The sequence below is a fragment of the Anastrepha obliqua genome, chromosome 4 (assembly GCF_027943255.1).
Source record: "Anastrepha obliqua isolate idAnaObli1 chromosome 4, idAnaObli1_1.0, whole genome shotgun sequence".
NCBI lineage: Eukaryota > Metazoa > Arthropoda > Insecta > Diptera > Tephritidae > Anastrepha > Anastrepha obliqua.
Genome location: NC_072895.1, coordinates 84253949 through 84275563, shown reverse-complemented (window position 1 = coordinate 84275563; position 21615 = coordinate 84253949). Strand labels below are relative to the sequence as shown.

The 21615-nt window shown below is 36.6% G+C and overlaps 1 protein-coding gene across 1 annotated transcript in view; it reads left to right on the top strand.

Annotated features, from left to right (window-relative positions):
• Nucleotides 1-21615, top strand: part of LOC129245862 (proton-coupled zinc antiporter SLC30A1) — a 66512-nt gene that overhangs the window by 20528 nt on the left and 24369 nt on the right. The gene's annotated exons all lie outside the window — the stretch shown is intronic.

The following is a 21615-nucleotide window of genomic DNA, read 5'->3' as shown; positions in this document are numbered from 1 at the left end:
ACGCAAATTCATCAACACCACCATATTTGTTAATTTTACAAACGTGCAATTGCCATCGCTTGTCATTTCTCAATAAGCCGGTTCGGCCAAACGACAACTTTGATAACAACTACTCCACCCGTACGTATGTACGTACTTACACACGCATAAAAGTGGATAATTTCATACAACCAAATAAACGGTCATATGCAGACTTGGCATTTATTAGCTTCTTGCTTTGAATTTTAAGATATTTTTGCACATTCTTCGCTTACTGACTTGGTTGCGCTTTGACAGCTATGCGAAATGTCCATAAATTTGGGCACTGAAATTGTCGCATTATTTTTCGAAAAGTCAAACTAAATTGTATACCTTCAAATCGCATAATTTTTTATCTGAGTAAATGACTATACGCGCCTTAGTATTATATTTTATGTCTGTATGTATATATTTATGGAGCTGTTTAAAAAATTTAGTAGCAAACTTAAGTAAAATTTATTTTATTGGACCGTAGCATTAAACGCTAGTATGAGGCATTTCAATCGTCCGTCATTTCATTTCATTTTAGAATAGTTTTGGATCTATGGTATTAAGTATTATAATCACATTTTGATAAGGTTTTTAGCGTTCTCAGGAGCAATTTGATATTTACAAAGAAAAAAATAGCTTTATCGGCTTTTTTTTGTTTTTTTTTTTGTCGGGATAGACAGCACTCAGACACAATTAAGTCCATTGTACTGCACTCAGGTTCCCTTTTTAATCTTCTTTAAGTCTACTCGACCTCCGAAGGAATCTGAGTAGATCTAAAGGTGCCAAGGAACCAAGGTGGTCGCTTCCTGACACATCAGTGCCTCAAGCCTGATTCGAGCGAAGGCTGGGCAGACGCACAGAAAGTGGTCCGCCTTCTCATCCTCCTCTCCACATGCTGGGCAGAGGACACTGCCTAAGATGCCCATCTTTTCCATGTGCTTTGACCATAGAAAGCGGCCTGCCTACATTGCCTTCTGATTAGTGGCAGGAGGAACTGCGACAATCCGTCGAACATGACAGGTAACATCAGTTTTGTCCATCTGCAGCCTCTCTCGGCCTGCCAAGCTAGTTTGTCTCTAACCCGTTTGCATTCCAAGAGCAAAGTGCAGTTTTGTGCCGCTGGATTCCACGTAAACACCAGATCCGGAGCCATGCTCGGTCCTGGACCCATCTGTGAAAATGCGAAAATGTGTGGCAGCACCACACCGTGTCTCTTTTCAAGTAAGACTCTTGATGACATGGAGTCAAGAGGCATGAAGAAAATCTTTTTATCGAAGTCCATGCCTTCTCAGCCTTTCCAATGCCGGACAGGTTCCGTACCAGTTCCCATTGTATTTCAACCTGCAGATGGCCTTTAAGGCCTCTTCTTGGATGAAAGCATCAAGTGGTGGTAGACCAACCAGAGCATCTAATGCCGGGCCTGAAGTAGCCGGAAAAGCTCCGGTGCAACGGATGGCCACAGTGATATGATATCTCTCAAATGGCCGCTTTGAGCCTGTACGGCGTATTGTGCCTGTTTTGCAGCATTTTCCATAGTTTTAGCTAACATATCGGCTGGAGTAGCAGCTATTTCCTCACGGATGTTGTTCTTGAGCTCTTCTATGGTCTTTGGCTTATTAATATAAACCGTTGATTTTAAATATCCCCACAAAAAGAAGTCAGGTGGCGTTAAATCGGGCGAACGCGGTGGCCAGTCAAAATCGCCACTTTTGGACATCAAACGACGAGGAAACAATTTCTTCAAAAAATCGATTGTGGTGCAAGCTGTGTGTGGTGGAGCGTCGTCTTGTTGAAACAAGAACTGCATCATACGCTTTCGACGAATAATAGGTATCACAAAAGTGGTTATCATATCGCGATAACGCTCCTGATTGACGGTAACAGCTTGACCATCTTCATTTTCGAAGAAAAACGGCCTAATAATCGTTTTCGCACTAACGCCGCACCAAACAGTGACTTTTTCATCGTAAAGAGGTACCTCTTGAATTTCGTGAGGATTTCCAGTGGCGTGAATACGGCAATTTGCTTGTTTACCGTCCCATTCAATTAGAAATGAGCCTCATCAGACATGATGATTTTGTTCTTCTTCTTCTTCTTTTGACTTCTTTTGTAAATTTCAACAATTTGGGAGCGCTCGCATGGCCTGTACTGTTTCATGGTAAAAATCTGCTTGGACTGACGCTTCAAACGCGGTATATCATTAAGCGATCTGACGTCTCTGTCAAAAGATACAGGGTTGCCAGATGGGTCCGTCGAATATTGGCAACCCTATATCTACGATTACTCCAAGATATTTGATTTCTTTGGATAGCAGGATTGTGACTCCTTTTAGCTTAGGCAGAACGAGCCCATCCAGCTTCCTCCTGCAGGTGAAGAGGCCAATACCAGTTTTGGTGGGGTTTGCCGATAACCCATTAGCACAGCACCAAGTGTTAATCATATCTAGAGTTTTCTGCACTTTTCTATAGATGTTAATAAGCGAAGGGTCCGTTAACAAACAGGCAACGTCGTCAGCATATGCTTGTGTGTAGACTCCAGCATAATTTAAGGTGGTGAGTAGAGGATCGATCACCATGCACCAGAGCAATGGAGACAGCGCACCACCTTGAGGGCAGCCTCTATTAACCCCGGATGACACAAGCAGATCCTCCTCCACCCGCACCAAGACGATTTTTTTGGATTTTAGACACCTGTATCGCCAGCAATGTATCTTGCTTTTTGGGGACCATTTTTTGAAGACTGAAAACTTTTTGAACGAACCTCGTATGTCCAAAAAAAGTTTGTCTTTTAATAATGAATCAAGAAATAAAATACTGAAAACCAAAATAAAAAATCCCTTTTCGTTTCCGTTTTACACGCTTTTAAAGAAACACCTAAAAACATTTCAAATGAGGCGAGGGCCTGAAGCCATTTATCGGCAATTTGTTAAAAACATATTAGCGAACCCAATATTAGGTACGCATGAATTTGCCAATATTCTAGTTTCCAATAACCAGTGTGCGCTTTGCTAGGCACTCATAAATAGTCGGATAAGCATATATGTATGTGTGTATGTATGCGTGTACTTGCATATGTTTGCACATACATATGTATTTATTAGGCTGTTTGTGCTTCCTATTTTAATATTTATCATTTGATTATTCCTTCAATAAAAGTGTCAACAATTTATATATTTTCGTCTCTTGATATGGTTGATTTGTTTTCATTTATTTTTAGCGCAATAGTAATCGGCTAGCAATTTCCCTTCACTGTCAATTTGCTGATGGGTAGGTACCCCACTGGTGCGATAGGTGCGTAGCAAACAACAAGAGAGTGTGCGCATGCGCTACTACGCATACAAAGTAACCCATTTAGGCCGCAATTGGAAAAGAGCAACTTCGCAATAAGTTGGCATTTATTTTGATTTTGTTGTTGACGGCGCTTTTTTCAATTTGATTTTATTTGATTAATTTGTGGACCCTAGCCTCTTTAGTTACATTTGTATGTATCAGTGTATACAAGTATATCCATAAGTTTGTAAATTCATTGAGTGTATTTATGTGTGTAGTTGTTGTCTCTTAATAATCGTACATTTGCATGCCGCTCCATTAGGAATTTTAAGCTACCCAATTACAATTTATTCGCAAGGTCAACATACACGTCAACATACTAACATACAAATACATACATACATACAAATAGTTAAACGCCGTTGGAGTTCTATTATCAGTACCCGGTGATCAGTTAATACATTTTTTGTTTTGCATAGACATTGGGATAAACATTTTAATATGTATTAGGGAACGCCAGTTATTTTTATAAAATGCCTGTAAGATTGAAATTTGAAAAAGGTCGAGCCAAGGAGCACCAGGAGATTTGGTGGCTCCTAAAACACTCAGGCTAAAGAGCCCATTGTATTTAAAGCTCTGGAAAGTGGGTAGATAGTCAAGGAGAAAAGTATCAGAGAAAGAGATAGGAAAGAATAGAGACAGAGATAGAGATATTTAGTGCTGTGAGAATTTTCCAGATTCTTTGGCAGATCTGTAAATATCCTCCAGTTTTAGAGAACGAATATTACTCATTCTCATGACATCGGAACCCAAAACTCGTAGCCGTGCTCTAGCAAAGGCAGGATACTCACAGAGAAAGGGCTCAGTGCTATCCGCCTCCTCCAAGCATGACAGGCACACCGGGACCTCAATGATTCCAATGGTGGTCATATGCTGACCCCATGGGTTGTGTCCTGTAATGATACCGACCATCAACCGAATGTTTTTCCTTCTAAGTTTTAGTAGAAAGTTTGACAGTTTTCTGTTCGGACTTGTCACAAAACACTTTGCAGTTCTGCAGCGTTCTAGACCGGACCATCGCTCTTTATGTAGATTGCCTACATAATCGCTGATCCAATTCTTGATTCCTGCGGAACTGATTCCGATTATTGGCTCTGGCCCCTGTGGAGGCACCGCTGATCCACGCTTGGCCAATTCGTCGTCGATTTCGTTTCCTTGAACACCGGAGTGTCCCGGAACCCGGAATAAGTACAAGCCTGTTTTGCTTGCGATAGAATTATGCTTCTTCTTACATTCTTGAACAATCTTCGAGGTTTGTTTCGCGTTCTCCAGGGCCTTCAATGCAGCCTGACTGTCACTGAAGACTCCAATCTGTTTCCCGCTTCATCTCTCGATTATCCATTCGGATGGCAAAAACTTCTGTTTGGAAAACAGTTGCCATTCCCCCCATAGCATAGTGATACTTATTACTATTGTTTAAGTACCATCTGGCTCCAGACCCTATTTCATTCTTGGACCCATCGATAAAGAAAATATTCGTCAAACCACCCTGCGTGCATTCTGGATTGCTCCATTGCTTACGCAATAGAAATCTGACATCAAATTTCCTGCCAAATGAAACTGTGGGTATCAGGTCATCTTTATGTGCCAAAAACAGTGGATATTGCTCCGACAGCAATTAAAGATTTCTTTGTGTCCCGAAGTTCCATCTTCGTGCCAGAAACCATATTTATGGAGTCTACACATTGCTTTTATTGCTTCCTGTTGTATCTTAAGATCCAGGGGGAGCAAATCAAGCATACCATTTAGGGCATCACCAGAGGTTGTACTCATGGCACCCGTGATGCATAAAAATACACTTCTTTGCAGCCCATATAGTTCCCGGGTTGTGGACTTAACCATGCTTCGTCGCCACCAGACCACAGAAGCGTAAGTGATGATTGGTCTGATAAGTGCCGTGTATATCCATAGGACCACAGCAGGTTTCAGACCCCTTCGTTGGAAAGACCTAGTGTCACACCTTTCAGTGTTGGAAGACTGAGTCCATTCAATTTCCGTTTTCTCGTAAACAAGACCATGGTTGTTTGGTTCGGATTAACGGAAAAACCTTGTCTTATGCACCAGTCATCGATTTTGTCAAGAATCCTCTGCACTTTCGTGCAAAGCCTCCTTAAGGATTTATCCGATGCTAGCGCACAGACGTTGTCCGCATATGCTTGGACGTGAAAAACAAGTTCCTGCATCTCCACTAATAGAGAGTCTACGACGAAGCAGCACAGCAGCGTAATTCAATTTCCCAAAAACGTGACATAGATTTTTTCCAAAGCGTCAGATTATGTTATTGGTCTAGAAAATCCTTAAATTATTTTTGTTTCCTCAGTAAAATTTAGTCGTGTGCTGCATTTGGCAACAATTTTGATAAATGTGACAAAAATGTTTACACATGCGACAATATTTTGCTACTATTCAGTATTTTGTCGTATATGTTGATCTAATTGATGAACACGACAATTTTTTGTCACATGTGATTTGTTATTAAATCACGTCATTTGCGTGAAAAATTGCCGCATGTGAAAATTTGTGTGACATGCGACAAAATTCGCGCGCTAAAGTGCTGTTCCCTTTGCACATACGGCAAAATCATATTCAGTATCTCAAAAACCAAATGAAAGTAAATGGACAATGCCATTTGAAAGACCTTTATTAGTTTAGTACAACTGCATTATAAATTAACTAATTTATCCGGTGACGTTTTCGTACAATGAATTCTTGTAAATTGCTGAAATTCTTATAAATCGCGGAATTTACTGCAGTAGAGAGATAATTTGGTTGAACTGTGTCAATTGTCGGCATTTAAATTTCCCACATGATCTCGGAGAGTCATTCAATTCAACATAATAATACACAAACATACGTACATGCATATGTAGATGTATTACCCTGCAGGAAAAACCTAAACCGAAGTTAAAGCTCAGATCTGGCCAATTTCGAATAACTTCGCGCCAAGATTGAGAAATAAGCATTTTATGAGACTCTGGTATCTGTAATTAGTAAGTTGCTGGTTCGAAAAGACCTGAAAGATGTTACGGCGTTTTTTTTAATGAACATAAGTTATTGTGTCTCATATAAGTTTCAATGAAATTTAAATTTTTTAATTTAGATTCAATTTTGAAAAGAAAAAGAAAAAATTAAAACTAGACTACCACATAAATGGCAGAACCTCCGCAATTTTTCGTCAATGCTTTACTTTATCCACTGACAACAGCAGCAATGAGAGCTAGATTATAAATGTGAAATTCACTAAACCAATTCTAGTTTCCTGTGCGGCAGTCTTTCTTCTAAAAAGGAAAGGAGCATATCACCATGCTCAGCAAGCAGTTCTTGCTTGGATGTTACCGTACAAGCCTCACCAGCAGTTACTTGCTGGAGGCCAACTCACTTTCGAGGTACGTTAGAAGATGTATATACTCACCAATTTACTGACCCGTTAAATGTTAAATAACCGCTGGAGCCGACAAGGTACAACCAAGTCGTAAAGGAGATTCTGCGCGTGCCCCTAACCATATTCTTGAACTCACGTCTACCGTATCTCGTTACTGCAATCCCATCAGTACCTATAGCATACGAAGAAGTTTAGCTGGCTGTGAGACGTGCATTCCTTTGACACAATTGCGTTATGGATACTGTTAAAGTACAAACTATCCAGACTTTACACAGGCATACTATCTTACATATCTTCGGCATGTAAAGGTGCCCTGCTGAACACTAATCATCTCATCACATGCCCATTTAAACCCACTTATTAAACACCTATCTTTCTTTGGTTCCACTCTGCAGAAACAGTATATTTCCTGGATCTACTGTTTGATAGGTAACAATGACTGATGAATTCACTGCAGTAGGCAGGTTTTTGTAACCTGCTACCTCAACAACAAGAACTTGGTTATAATTTAATTTGGCATACATACATGCAATTTGCCAAATTCCCGCCTAGTTTGAAACGATCTATTGTATAAGGCCGAGAACAGACCGGCACCATGGTGTGTATTGGGCCTAAAGGTATGCAGAGCATATTATGTAGATCTCATGTGTGAATTTAGTACTTTTTATTTAGTCTCGATTTATAGCAAAAAATGCCAGTTAGAAAAAATTTAGACAGTGACATCACTGTATACCTAAATCATCAAATTGTGACTATCGCATATGTGATCACTGCGAATTGCCCTTGACTAGAAATACACGAATTCGGTAGTAGGGAATTTTCTACAGGGTACTTTCTTATATTCAAACCAATGAGCATTTGTATATCTACATTAATAAATAAACTTACAAAAGCAGAAAACACTATCTGGCTCCCGTTCCCCATTGAAGCTTGTACTCGTGTTAACTACCCAACCGAGCAAGAAAAGCGCCACATAGTGATAAGTTTTGAGTATTTTAGTGCAATAAAATGAAAGTTCGAAGTGGCTAAAATTAGCACTGATAATAAGAAGTAAACTGGAAAAATTTGGGAACAAATTTAATAATTTAGAGATTTATTCACAAGTTTGACTTAGATTTTTTTTAAATAAAATATTAATTTGGAGAAAAAGAAATCCATTATTTTCTCGATAGATGGCTGTAGTGATCGGTATCTCGTAAAGTATCAATCAAACAATTCACGCTGTAACAGCTAATTATGAGCAATTTTGGTTTCGTCGATTCGGTACAGGCGTTTTAGATGTTAAATGTTGATAAGGTCCAAACAGAAATAATCGAAGTTGATCGACATGTTAGCAGTCGTAGCATCGCGCAAGGGCTAAAGATCGACCATAAACAGTTTTAAACCATTTGCGCATAAATTTGTTTTCCCCAAACTAATATTTGCGGTTGTTTATAAAATTAAAAAAAGCAGAAAAATAAATTTAAATTTTTTAAGTTAAAATAAATTCTAGTTTTTTGTCATTTACGAAACTTTCTGAGATTACTGAGCATAGCCTCGGCTGTTAATGAAAACAATCAGAAAAACCTGAACGGGAGTGGATATTTAATAAATATTGTTCCAAAAACAAAAAATGTTTAATACGAATATTTTAAATAATAAATATTTTTCCAAAAAAAAAAATTATTTTATTATAAATATGTTAAAAAAAATTAAAGATATGTATAAGCATTTCTTTAAAAATCTCCATACCAAAATTTCTAAACATTATTAAATTTTGTTTCAAAATTTTTTCAGTTTACTGTTTATTATACTCAAGCTTACAAATAATAAAAGCAATAAGAAAAATTTGTTGAAAAATTTTGAGCAATAAAATAAAATATTTTTCGAAAGAAAAAGTATATTTTAAATAAATAAAAAATTTTTTTTTGAAAAAATATTTAATTTCCAAAACAAAATTTATTTAGAAATTATTATTTATTTTATTTTAAAAGTGATAAAAAGGAACAAAGATATACATTTTTTAAAAACCTCCCTACCAAAATTGTAATTATTATTATTATTAAATTTTGTTTCAGTTAACTATTTATTATATTCAAAGCTGCAAATAATAAAAACGATAAGAAAAAATCTAGAGGGGGAGGTGCTTTTCAAAAATGACAAAAAAAGTTTTTTTCAAAAATTTTGAACAAGAAAATTCAATATTTATCGGAAGAAATTTTTTTTAAAGTATGTTTCAAATATTAAATATTTTTCCAAAAAAAAAAAAAAATTTGTTTAGAAAGTACGAGGGAGGTTCAATAAGTACCCGTGGTAGAAATGAAGATACCATTTTTTCAAAACAAATTTGTTTTTTTATTTTTCAACATAGTCCCCTTTTAGACTTCTCCCAACGCTCAGCCATTTTTTTAACCCTTCAAAAAAATAGGATTTGTCGAACTCTCCAAAATACGCCTTGGTCTCGAGGATGACTTCTTGTTTTGAACTACATTTTTTTCCCGCGATGGAACTGTCTTCGCCTTCTTTGAAGCAGATTCACCGAGGAGAAATTCATTGTTTTGATTGTTGCTTAGTTTCTGGTGTGTAATGATGAATCCAGGTTTCATCAACGGTGACAACTCGATGCAAAAATTCCTTCAGATCTCGCTTAAGTTGATCTAAACACTGCTTCGAAGTTAACAGCCACATCCGCTTGTTGTTGCTTTTGAGCAATCGCGGCACCCATTGGACAATCATCGCCAACTTATCAACTATGGCCTCTGTTACTTGGCGCACTTTCGTTCGTCGATTAGCGAGAATCATGTCGTGGACTTTTTGAATGATTTCCTCGGAAACCACGTCTGCCGGGCGTCCTGGCCACTCCTCATCAAAAACAGATGTTCGCCAACATTTAAATTCGTTGAACCAATATCTAAATGCGGTCATAGGTGGCGAAGCATCTCCATAGACAGCATCCAATATTTCTTGACACATCTAGGAATTCATATATTATAATGTCTCCTCTCATGATTCTAATTAGAATCTGTTTTCATCACAAATTATTTCGTGGCTTCATTTTTGATCGTTTACGACTGTTGCCCGCTTTCGACCGATTTAGGAACAGTCACCAAATTAGTAGTATAGAACTAGTCTTCCTAAGAGGATGTTTAAAGTTTTACTCTCGAGTGTTCTTGGGCACATTATTGAATAATAAGCGGAAGTGGGTATTTACGATTTAAATAGTGGCAAACGTCACCAGAACTCACGTACACACATTTACACGAACATTATTGTTAAAATTTGTTTGCATACAAATGTGCGTACTTATGTGTGCACATACATACATAAATGTCCAGTGTTGTTCAATTACGCGAGGCACCATATTCTTACTCATTGAGCTCCTCTTTTGCACTGATCTTTTATTACCTACGACATTTACATATGCAAATTGAGCAGAAAAAGATAAACAAATTGAAAATGGGCTATTTATTGAATTTGAACGAGCCTTTGTTTTCGCGGAAATCTTGCATTGAAATACCTATACTTGATCATGAATGCGCTTCCGCGTCATTTACCTGGTGGTCGTCGACATGGAGTTATGAGCAGTGAAAAGTATCTTTTAATTGCGAGGCAGAATTTCACTCCATTGAGCCACATTCTGTATGAGCGCTCAATAGCCTCAGCTATCTCACTGAGAGAACCGGAAACAGGCGTTCCCAAGAGAGTCGGTTCTACATGAACCATCCTGCAAAAAAGTTTTAAGCAAAATATTGCAAAAAATGTTACACTGTTCCATGGGTTTACGTACTTGTGTGTGGATGCGGAAATTTAAATGCTTCGTCAGGCGGTAGCAGTGACCTGTACCGTACCCGCTATATACAACAAATTCACTGCTGTTTTCAGCCAAGATGTGTGATTTAAAACAAAATTAATAACGTTTTTTTTAATTTCGCAGCGATTTCGCGAATTGCATTTCAAGTTCAAGGTGCCATAACACTTAACCCGATTACATGTTTTAACATCAGTATGTCTATATGTACCCTGTGCGGGTTTCGTTAATATGTATGCGTGCACAAAGAAGAAGCCCGGCAGCTGCGCATTTAATAAAATGTAATAAATTAATTTTGTATTGCATATATTTATTGTTAATTTGCCGCAATATTCACTGAAAGCGGATAGCGCATCGCAATTTGAGATACAAATAAATTGTAGGGCTTCATCTGTACCGCGCCTTATTAATAAAACTACGCTCACCTACAATTGTTATATATTTTAGGGTTAGATTGACAATTGATTAAGGGATAGCGAAGATCCGCTAAGCCCATTTAATCAAGATTTTCCAATTTGATGAGCACGCGAATGATAAATAAATACAGGGTGCAGTTTGTGCTACGATTAATGTACGTTTTAAAACATAGTTTTTTACTAATTTTTAAATAAATACAATTTTTTAAATTATATTTTATAGATTTATAGCATATATATTTTTTAACATTATTTAGTAATTATTATGTTGGGGAATAAGTTCGTAGCATTTTACCGAAGAATTTTATTTAAACAAAAATCGTTCCCGTTCCACCAAAAGTCGCCTGGTCGGGTGTCAAAGAAGTTCTTGCCTCCATTTTTAAGGACCTCTTTGTTATCGAAGGTAACGCCCTTTATTTGACAGAGAACAGAAAAGATAGTAATCGGTCGGCGCAAGGTCCGGAGAACACGACGAATGCTGAAGGACCATTCGAGCTCTTTGACGACACGTGCAACATGGGGCCTGGCGTTGACGTGAAGGAGTATGCTTTATAGTAACTACGTTGATCAGGTATTTTCTGTCAAATAGCCTCATTCGCGCGATGAAGCTGGGCAATGTAGAGCTCCTTGTTGACTGTGACATACTCTTCGAGCATTTCCCAGTGCACCATGCACTCCTAGTCCCACCAAACACATATCATGTTCTTCTTTGGATGAAGATCCGGCTTGACTCACGGCTTTGGCACATCTCTTGGAGCCACCCACTCCTTTCTTTGCTTCATATTGATGCATAGGCACCATTTCTCATCTCCCGTGACGATTCGGTACAAAACGCGCTATTTATGACAGCGTGTTGCTGGATAGCGGGCGGTGAAATGCTGTGAAGCAATTTAAAGGCGACTTTATTTTTTTCGTTGAGCTCCAAATTTTTCGGTAAATCCCATTGAATGAAGATGATTGAGAATTGTTTTATGATCGCAGTTCATTTTACCCGCCAATTGACGACTGGTTTGGCGACCATTTTCCTTCAAAAGTGATTTGAGAACTTCTTTATCGAATTCAGAAGGCGATGCGAGACATGTCATCGACGTCAAAGTCGATCGTGTGAAAGTGTGCACACTTTTTTTTCATATGAAGACGTCAAAAATCGTTAAAAATCATGGCATTAATTTCATCTCTTGGGCGATATGAATATCTCAATTTACTGAAAAAACAAAACAAATAAAACGCGTAGGTATAAACGTTAAAGTCGTATGTAAGTTTATACTTGAAAATACTAAACTTTTCGATAAAAATATCGAATTACAGCTCATCTCACAATGTGCTGTAAAAGCGTAAAACACAAAAGGTAACCCACGTATTTTGTTTTCGCTTTTGGCTTTCAGATTGTCAAAGCAAGCTGATTGTTTCAAGGCGTATGAATTCGCTTTTACAGAAATAGTTTATTTGTTGTTTATATTTATTGTTGATAAGTGGTACACAATTTTCCAATTAAAATGTAAATAAGCAACTCGTTTTGACAATGCCCAAGCCGAAAAATATTAAAAAATCGAATCAACTGTTCACTGAGTCACTTTTAATTCGCCTTGGCATAGTAGAAATGAAAATTTGCATTTATTGAAAGTAGTTCTTGTGCCGAAAAAAATTAAAAAAAAAAAAATTTATCTAAATGATTTGCATAAAACAATTTCTGAGTTTTTAACATACAAAATCAATTTTCCAACAAAACCATTTTTTTTCAATTTCAAAATAAAATTTGTAGCAAAAGAATTTCAAGAAGTAAAAAATTCAAAATAAAATTTTGCAAACCTGGATGATTTTTTTTATTTCAATATATATATAGATTTATCCACAAATGGAGGGACCTACAGTTTTAAGCCGACTCCGAACAGCAAATGTTCTTATGAGGAGCTCTCTCATAGCGGAAATACACTCGGAGGTTTACCATTGCCTGCCGAGGGGCGACCGCTACGAGGAAGAGACGTTTTCTATCATTTTGTTGTTTCATGTACGGAGATTTGAACCTACGCACTCCCGAATGGTAGTCACGCACCAAGCCATTGGGCTACCGCGACCGAAATGTGCCAAATTAAATGAAACTACAAAAATTAGATGAAACACTTTGTATAACTATTATATGCTTATATATATGCAGTGGCGGTCACAATAGTAGCAACGCAACATATTGCAAAGTATTTAATTTTTTTATGCTCGACTTTTTTAAAGTGGCTGAAAATGCGCAATACTGCAACAAAAAAAAAAACGACTGTCAAAAATAAACACGGATTTTTACTTTAAATTGATACTAATTTATACCAAATACTGCGTAAACAGAAATTCTGACTAAAAAGCTGGAAATGTCTATAAAAATTTTCATAAAAATGTTTGTAATTTTCAAATTGAGTATGTGTTTATTGTATGGTGTTTATTGTAGCCGCAATTATATTAAGGGGGCACCTCCTCTGACAATGAGTTTTTCAATCATTTTTTTCATGTTTAAATTAATATACAAAATTTGTTTTTTTATAAAAAAAAACGTAAGGCGGTGCTACAGCTGCTCAAACGTGGCTACATTAATTTGCGCCGTGGAATGTACAGCCTCTTGTAATCAACTGAAACCAACCAGACAAAAATTGTTCATTATTCCGCTTTGCTCTTACCTATTTTTAATTAAAAAAAAAATCGCAAAAATGAAAATGAAAGCAAAAAAATTAATTTTTTTATAAACAAATTCATCATATTGTTTTGATTTAGTGATAATTAATATAAAATTTGAGGTTCATGCAAAGGCCAATATACTAAAGAATATGCCTGTAAAGTAATTTTAAGTTGATATCTTGACTACTTTTTGAGTTTTATTCGACAGTGCGGAAAAAACGTATTTCGAGAAAAACGCGATTAAAGTTTTCGTTCTTCTTCTTTCGTTCGACTCTCATCACTTCTCCGACTTTATAGCGACTTTTTACACTTTCTATTAAGCTTAAAACATTGAAAAGATATTCCTTAGATAAAAATTTAAATGAATTCTTAAAGTAAAGAAAAAATGGAAAATTTGAAAGTGTTGGAGGAGAGCTGGACCCTTCAAAAAAATTAAATAAAAAAAAAATTTAAGTAGAAAATAATAGAAGTTTTGAAATATGTCGCTTTGCTATTATTGTGACCGCCACTGTATATATGCATGTACATAAAAACACATTTATATAGACATTTATACCGTATGTATTCTTAGTCTATGGAATTTAGTTTTGGAGCAAAAATACTTTCGTATCGCCTTAAATTTAGTTTTGAGTGATAAGCAAATATCAAATCACTCGCAATTCGTTTGACAAATTTGAATATCCAATTGACAGATTTCTGTATACTCGTAAAAGTAAACTCTAAAATATCGACGTGCATATGGTACTATACGTAGTTAAGGGCTATTTTCGGCATGTCAATATCGAATGCTATAATTGAATTATGTGTAGGTACGTATGTACGCACTCCGCGATATAAAAAGTCAAGTTCATAAATCATGTGCACACCTGCATACTTGTGCATGCATATATGTATAGGTGATTGTTTTTGTTTTAGTGATTCTCTCTCTTTTTGTTAGATGCATACGTATTGCATGTGAATTAATAACTTCGTGTAATATATGCAAATGTTATTCAACCCGAGCGGTCATATGCGCCGCGATTAGATGGGTATTGAACTGACAAGTATGTATTTGTAAATAATTGTGTCAAGTTCAAATATTTTTAACCCATTTTTGAACTCTACGTTCACAGACACGTACATATTCTAATTGAATTGCGATATGCTAGTAAGTATGGTAGTTATTATAATTATTACTGTCGTTCATTGTGGTAGTAGTGAAATTGCAACTGAAAAAAATAACAACTGAAGTAAAAATTGGCAGCTTTGTCGGGCATTGATAACTGAGTGCCAAACAAATTGAAATCTGAAATTAAGTGATGAGTTGAATGCAAATGGGTCGTGGGACTAACCTACATAAATGCAGTCTGTAATGTGCTTACATACACATCTTACGTGAGTAAATATATATGTACATATACACACATACGTGCATACCCATGAAAATTCGAGAAATTGCCGTACTTGTTTACATAAGTTTGTTGAAATGCTTGAATGTGTAAATGTATTTACATACATACATACATGCATATACCAGGCCATATGCAATTGAGCGCCCAGCTCGTGGGGTACACCACGGCGTATTGCAACAATCGAACACGTGATGTGCACAATTTCAGTAAAGGGTGAAAATGTGGGCCAAAATAAAATTTAAAAAACGTAAAGGGTATTTCAAAAGTGACGTCCAGAAGTCAATAGTGAATCATTATTAGACGGTAGCCCTTTTCAATGGCATCTTTGACATTTGTTAAGCAGACAGATGTACATTTTTTCACGATGAACAACGCGTTAAAATTATTGAAATTTATTATGAAAATTAGCGCTATTTAAGAACAACTTATCGCAAAATTCGTAATTTTTTTATGGAAATAATTGTGTTAATAAGTCGACAATTCAAAGTTTTTGTGAACAATTTCAAGAAACTGGTTCTGTTGGTTCTGCCAAATACTGGCCGTTCTGTTGAGAATATTACTGCTGTAGCGCTGAAGCAGTGTTGCTGAACACCCTTCAACAACGATATTTCGACGTCCTCAACAATTAGGCATTCGTAAATCGACCGTTTGGCGAATTTTACCTGGAGACGTATTTTGAATAAAAATAGTGAAACCTGTGTCGGGCTCAAAAGTACTCCATTTCAAGATGAATACTTAGACTTTAAAAACACATAATATTTGGTTTTGCACCACCTGGTAACGAGCAAAAAATTTATGAGTATATATTTGCTAAAATATCTAGTAACAGATCGCGCGCAAGTTGGCATAAAAACTCAATACAGAGTTACCAACTTGCAGGAAAGAATATATTTTTCGCGCTTCTTTTAATGTACGAGCGAATTCCGTAACATAGACAGGCTTTACAAAATTTATTACAAATCAAAAACGGGATAGGTTAGGTTAGGTTGAACTGGTTGACTTGCAGTCACGCATAAACCGGTTCGGTCCATAACAATACCAGATGGAGCTCATTAGTTATGCGTTTGGAAATATTATACCCGCGAATTTATAGAGTCATTTTCAACTCCCTGCTGAGATGTCTTCCAATCCGTCAAACTATGGTGTCCCCAAATATTTTAAGCTTGTTTTGAATAACGCAGGACATCCACAGAGGAAATGCTACAGCTTCCCTTGATCGGATTTGATCTGTAGAGGTGTCAAGGTGGACATTTAAATGATGTTATTTGTCACATATAATTGTTAAGAGCCGTATTTTTAATAAAAATATTGAAACTTGATGGAGTCCAAATTTTTACGTGCTCTTTACAAGGTTGTCAAGAGGAAGACTCAATTCTTATGCATACATATAGGTATATACATATGTTATATATACATAGCATGTTTTTTTTACAAAACGCTTATTTACCAACATTTAAGTACTTTTGCCTAAAAGTCATTTTCATTTCACGTCTATTCAAATATTATTTCGAACCATTTCATCGCTAAAATTCATAATCCACTGAACATTGGCTTCAAGCCATTTATTACTTGTGTCGAAAAAGGGTTTCAAAATAAATTATAATAAATGCATGTGCGAGAAACTGAGTCAGTAAGTGATCACAAATTATAAGTGCAGGTATACCATATCGGCGTAGGGTGTTTTTTTAGGCGTGATAGAACTTGTAATGAGCATAAATTGGTATCGAAGTTACAGCCCGTGAAGAAACTTTAGCACCGCAACATTTTGACCAGTCCGAATTATTTTTCTTTTTTTAAATGCTTATTAATTCGAGTTTCAAATTTTATAACAAATTTAAAAAAATCGACAAGTTTTCAGTTAAATTTCAAACTTTGCAATTTCTGCAATTCTGAATATTTAAAAAAAAAGTTGGATACACAGTTTTACAGCTTATAAAATTTTAGTAATATAGAATAAAGTGCAAGTTTAAAGTGTCTCGAAATTTTAGTTGGTTTTTAATCAAATTTTTCTCAGTAACGGCACAAATTACCGCAAGGCAATATCAATAAATCCGACGCCGGAATGGATAGCACTTTATAGTAGGCACAAGCACTAGCCAGTAAACGGAAATAAGCGCCAAAAAGTAGGCACCAAACAAAAAAACGCCAAAAAATTGCGACCAGAAACACCCCAAACAGTAGGCAGCAAGGAAATATAACGCCAAAAAGTAGGCACCAAAAATATATTTCCTAAAAGTTTACACCAACAAACAAGCGCCAAAAAGTAGGCAGTGTTATTTCTCACTAGAAATTAGCAACCACAAGGAAAAACTCAGGAAAAATAGCCTAAAGTTTATCTAAAATATATATAAGGTATAGCTCTCTCTCTCGTTTTCCTCTACATTATATCTTTTTTCTCTCTCGCGGAACGAAAATACCCAAAACGTTGCAACGTAAGAAGTTTCACTTAAAAAAAATGTTCCAAACTGCTCAAAATGTTGAGGTGCTATAGTTTTTCGTCGGATGTCAATTTATTCTCAACAGAAGTTCTATCATGGCGAAAAAAGAAACACCCTGTATCAATATTGTGTGCATGCACTTGCAATTTGTAATCAGTCACTGACTCAGTTTTTCGCACCCGCATTTGATCAGCGTGTAAAGTGGTTGCATGAAATCATCGCATCAGGAAGATACTCATTAATATTTATCGTTTGGGAATGCCTCGCATTTCTCTACTTTATCTACAAAGGTATCTCATTTAATTGAAACATTGTTAAATGCCTTTTAATATCTTTATTACTAACTTTGAGCGACAGTGAAATGGCTAAACTCGCACACACACATATATCTACATAACACTATATAAACTTGCATATTTTCATTAAAATGGGCATACGGTGCCTACTTTCTCATTACGAGTTAATTAATGCAATTCCCGTCAAGCGTCTGTGATTTGTAGGCGATCAATTTCATTATGTGGTTGCACAATGTGGTTGCTAATGTAAATCAATATGATTTTAAATTCATAATTTTAATTATTCATAAAAAATAATACTGATTCGAAGTAGAGCAAATATAACCTTGACAGTTCGTGTAGATCTTTTCTTGATATCGAAAATGTTAAAACACCTGATAAAGGCGTATAATTATTTCGCTTTGTCAATAAAAATAAAATTCTAAAGCAAAAATCTCCGTCAATTAACTATCTTTCTTCTGATAAATCATCGAAGATGTATTCAATGAAATCTTGAAAAGCATTCGAGTGAGAGATTAATGCACTTAATATAGAACGCCGTTGTTGAGGGCCGGAAGAGGAGTTGCTTATACATACATCCACTACATATGTTGTTCTCTTCACATCCTCACATAATTATACATAATTGGTACTTACACCCTTTATTGGGTATTTGGTCGAGCTCCTCCTCCGATTTGTGGTGTGCGTCTTGAAGTTTTGCCACAAATGGAGTGGCCTACAGTTTTACGCCAGCTCTGAACGGGAGATGGTTTTTTATGAGGAACTTTTTTATCGAAGAAATACACTCGGAGGTTTGCCATTGCCTGCCAAGGAGCAACTCCTATTAGAAAAAATCTTTCGTATCATTTGATGTTTTATGCTCGAGGTTTAGAACCTGTGCATTATCGAATGGTAGTCACCCACTAACCTATTCGGCAACGGCGGCCGCCGTACGCTTCTTATGCAGTCGTGTAAAATGACCCCAAACCTATATACCAACCGCAATACCAAAAAAAGTCTGGAATTTAGAAGAGAACGCTGAAACCTGCTGTGGTTCTCTGGATATACACAGCACTTCTCAGACCAATCATCATTTACGCCTCTGTGGTTTGGTGGCGATGGAGCATGGTTAAGTCCACAATTCGAGAACTATACATGCTGCAAAGAAGCGTTTATGCGATATGTTTATGCATTACGGGTGCCATGAATACAACCTCTGGCGATACCCTAAATGCTATGCTTGATTTGCTCCCCTTGGATCTTAAGTACAACAGGAAGTAATAAAAGCAATGTGTAGACTCCAAAAATATGGTTTCTGGCACGAAGACGGAACTTCGGGACACAGAGAAATCTTTAAGTTGCTATCTGAGCAGTATCCACTGTTTTTGGCACCTAAAGACGATCTGATATCCACAGTTCCATTTGGAAGGAAATTTGATGTCTGATTTCTATTGGGTGAGCAATGGAGCAATCCTGAATGCATTTAGGGAGGTTTGACGGATATTTTCTTTACCGATGGGTCCAAGAAAGAAATAGGGTCTGGATCCGGATAGGTCTTAAACGATAGTAATAATTATCACTATGCTATGGGCGAAAAACATTTTTCTAATAGCGGTCGCCCTTCGGCAGGCAATGGCAAACCTCCGAGTGTATTTCTGCCATGAAAAAGCTCCTCATACAAATATCTGCCGTTCGGAGTCGGCTTAAAACTGTAGGTCTCTCCATTTGTGGAACAACATCAAGACGCACACCAGAAATAGGAGGAGGAGCTCGGCCAAACACCCAAAAAGGGTGTACGCGCCAATTATATACATAAATATATATATAGTCTAGGATTGCTGATTTACATATAGCAATTATTTGGTGGGGAAAATGTATGTACAAACATACATACATGCATTGACCGCAAGTCCTTCATTGAAGGTTTCTAATGAATTTGAGCATTTTCTGAGCTTTTATTGATTTTACCAATGAATTAGAATCACATCATCTAGGTGATCTTGCAATTTAATTTCAGATTTTTTTTTTATTTAAACCTGAGCTGGACTGTCTTTCAATCGACGATTACTCGACGATCCATGCCAAATGAAGCCATCTGAAGGGCGTTTCACCGGTGGCTAAGCATTTTTGTTCACATAGATAATTAACAACGTAAAGTAATTGCATTAAAATACTTGGATACTAGTTATTCTATCTCCAACCCATCTTTTTAGAATATATAAATTTTATAAATAAATATACTTAGAGCAGATACAGCGTGGTTCAAATACAAGTTCAATTGGCCGTCCGTAATTTGGCCATCCGTAAACACCAATTTTAAATGACTCGCTAGAAAACTTCGGTCGGTATCTTGTGAATGACTTTAGTAATGTTGGCTTCCCCTCAATTGAAGCTGGTTTGTCCACAAAGAATTTAGACTTTACATAACCCAATCCAAATTGTACACCGAAACGACGACGCAGTAAATCCATTGTTTCACGGGCAGTATGACAAGTAGTGCCATCTTGTTGGAATCAAATGTAAAAGTCGTTTATCATGGCTTTGAAAAGTCGTTTATAATGGCGCGGTAACATTTGCCATTTACTGTTACATTGGCACCAGCCTCGTCTTTGAAGAAATATGGGCCGATGATTCCTCCAGCCTATAGGCCGCACCAAACGGTTATTTTCAATGCATCTATGGCTGTTCTTGAATCGCTTCGGGTTGTTCTTCAGCCCAAATACGGCAATTTCGCTTATTGACGTAGCCATTTCGCCAAAAATGGGCGTCACGCTGAACAAAATTCGGGTTCCAGTATGCGGATCTTCGGCGGGTTTTTCAAGAGTCTAACGACTGAAATTATGACACTTTGGAAGATCGGCCCGCTTCAAATCTTGGACTAGCTGTACTTTATACGCTTTCAAACCAAATCCTTTGCGTAAAAGCGCCCAAGTAGTTCCGTAAGATAGACCAATTTGCTGATTGATTCTTCCAGGTCTTCGACAAAACTCTCATTTACAGCCGCAATATTCTCTTCATTTCGGGTTGTACGTAGTCTAATTGGTCGAGTGTCATCCAATAATCTAAATTTATTCTCAGCTTTGCTGATGGTTTGCCGAATAGTGCGTTCGGTAGGACGTTGACCTGAGCGCGCGATGAACACTTTTGACAGGGCATCGACTTTTGTAATGCATTACAAATGCAAATAAACCAATTTTCAGAAAAATCGACGACAACGTTCTAATCACTTGACACGGAATTTGCTCGACCAAAGGAAATATAAATTAAAAAAAAAAATGTGTTTGTGCCACCCTTTGGGTGTAGCATTATATAAGTAGGTGTGCCACTTCGTGCGGATAGCCTTATTTGAAAGTTTTTCTTTGCCCTTAACTATTCAACAACCTACGCTCTATATACTTAAATAATTATTCAAACATGCGCCAGTAGTTGAATGCATATGTAGTTATACCTTTGGAAGTTCATAACAATTCTTTACTATTAATAAAAGTAGTTTACAGCAAAAAAGAACCCAGGAACCAGATGATCCAATTCTCATGTAAAATCGTACGCTGAGTACGGAAATCCGCAAAATTTTCAAGGAATGTTGTCAGTTCGACTTTCAAATTTTATACCTGCATTCCTGTTGTTCTTCAAAAATATTCACGTGTATTTTTACAAATCAAATTTATTACTTTAAGTAGTTTGTTACACATAAAATCTACTAATGATGTCACAAAAATCGATTTTGTGTCGGCCACTTGTTGAACTTTTCTTAAGGCACCTTTCTGGTCTAGAGACTTGAAAATTGAAGGCGTTGAAATTTGAAGAAAAACAATCGGTATCAATTGAAAATTGTGTTTATTCATTAGATCAATTTTTTATTTACAAAAAAAAAATATATATTTTTCATTGACAACAATAAAAAAAATTTCTTCCCATGACGGAACACAT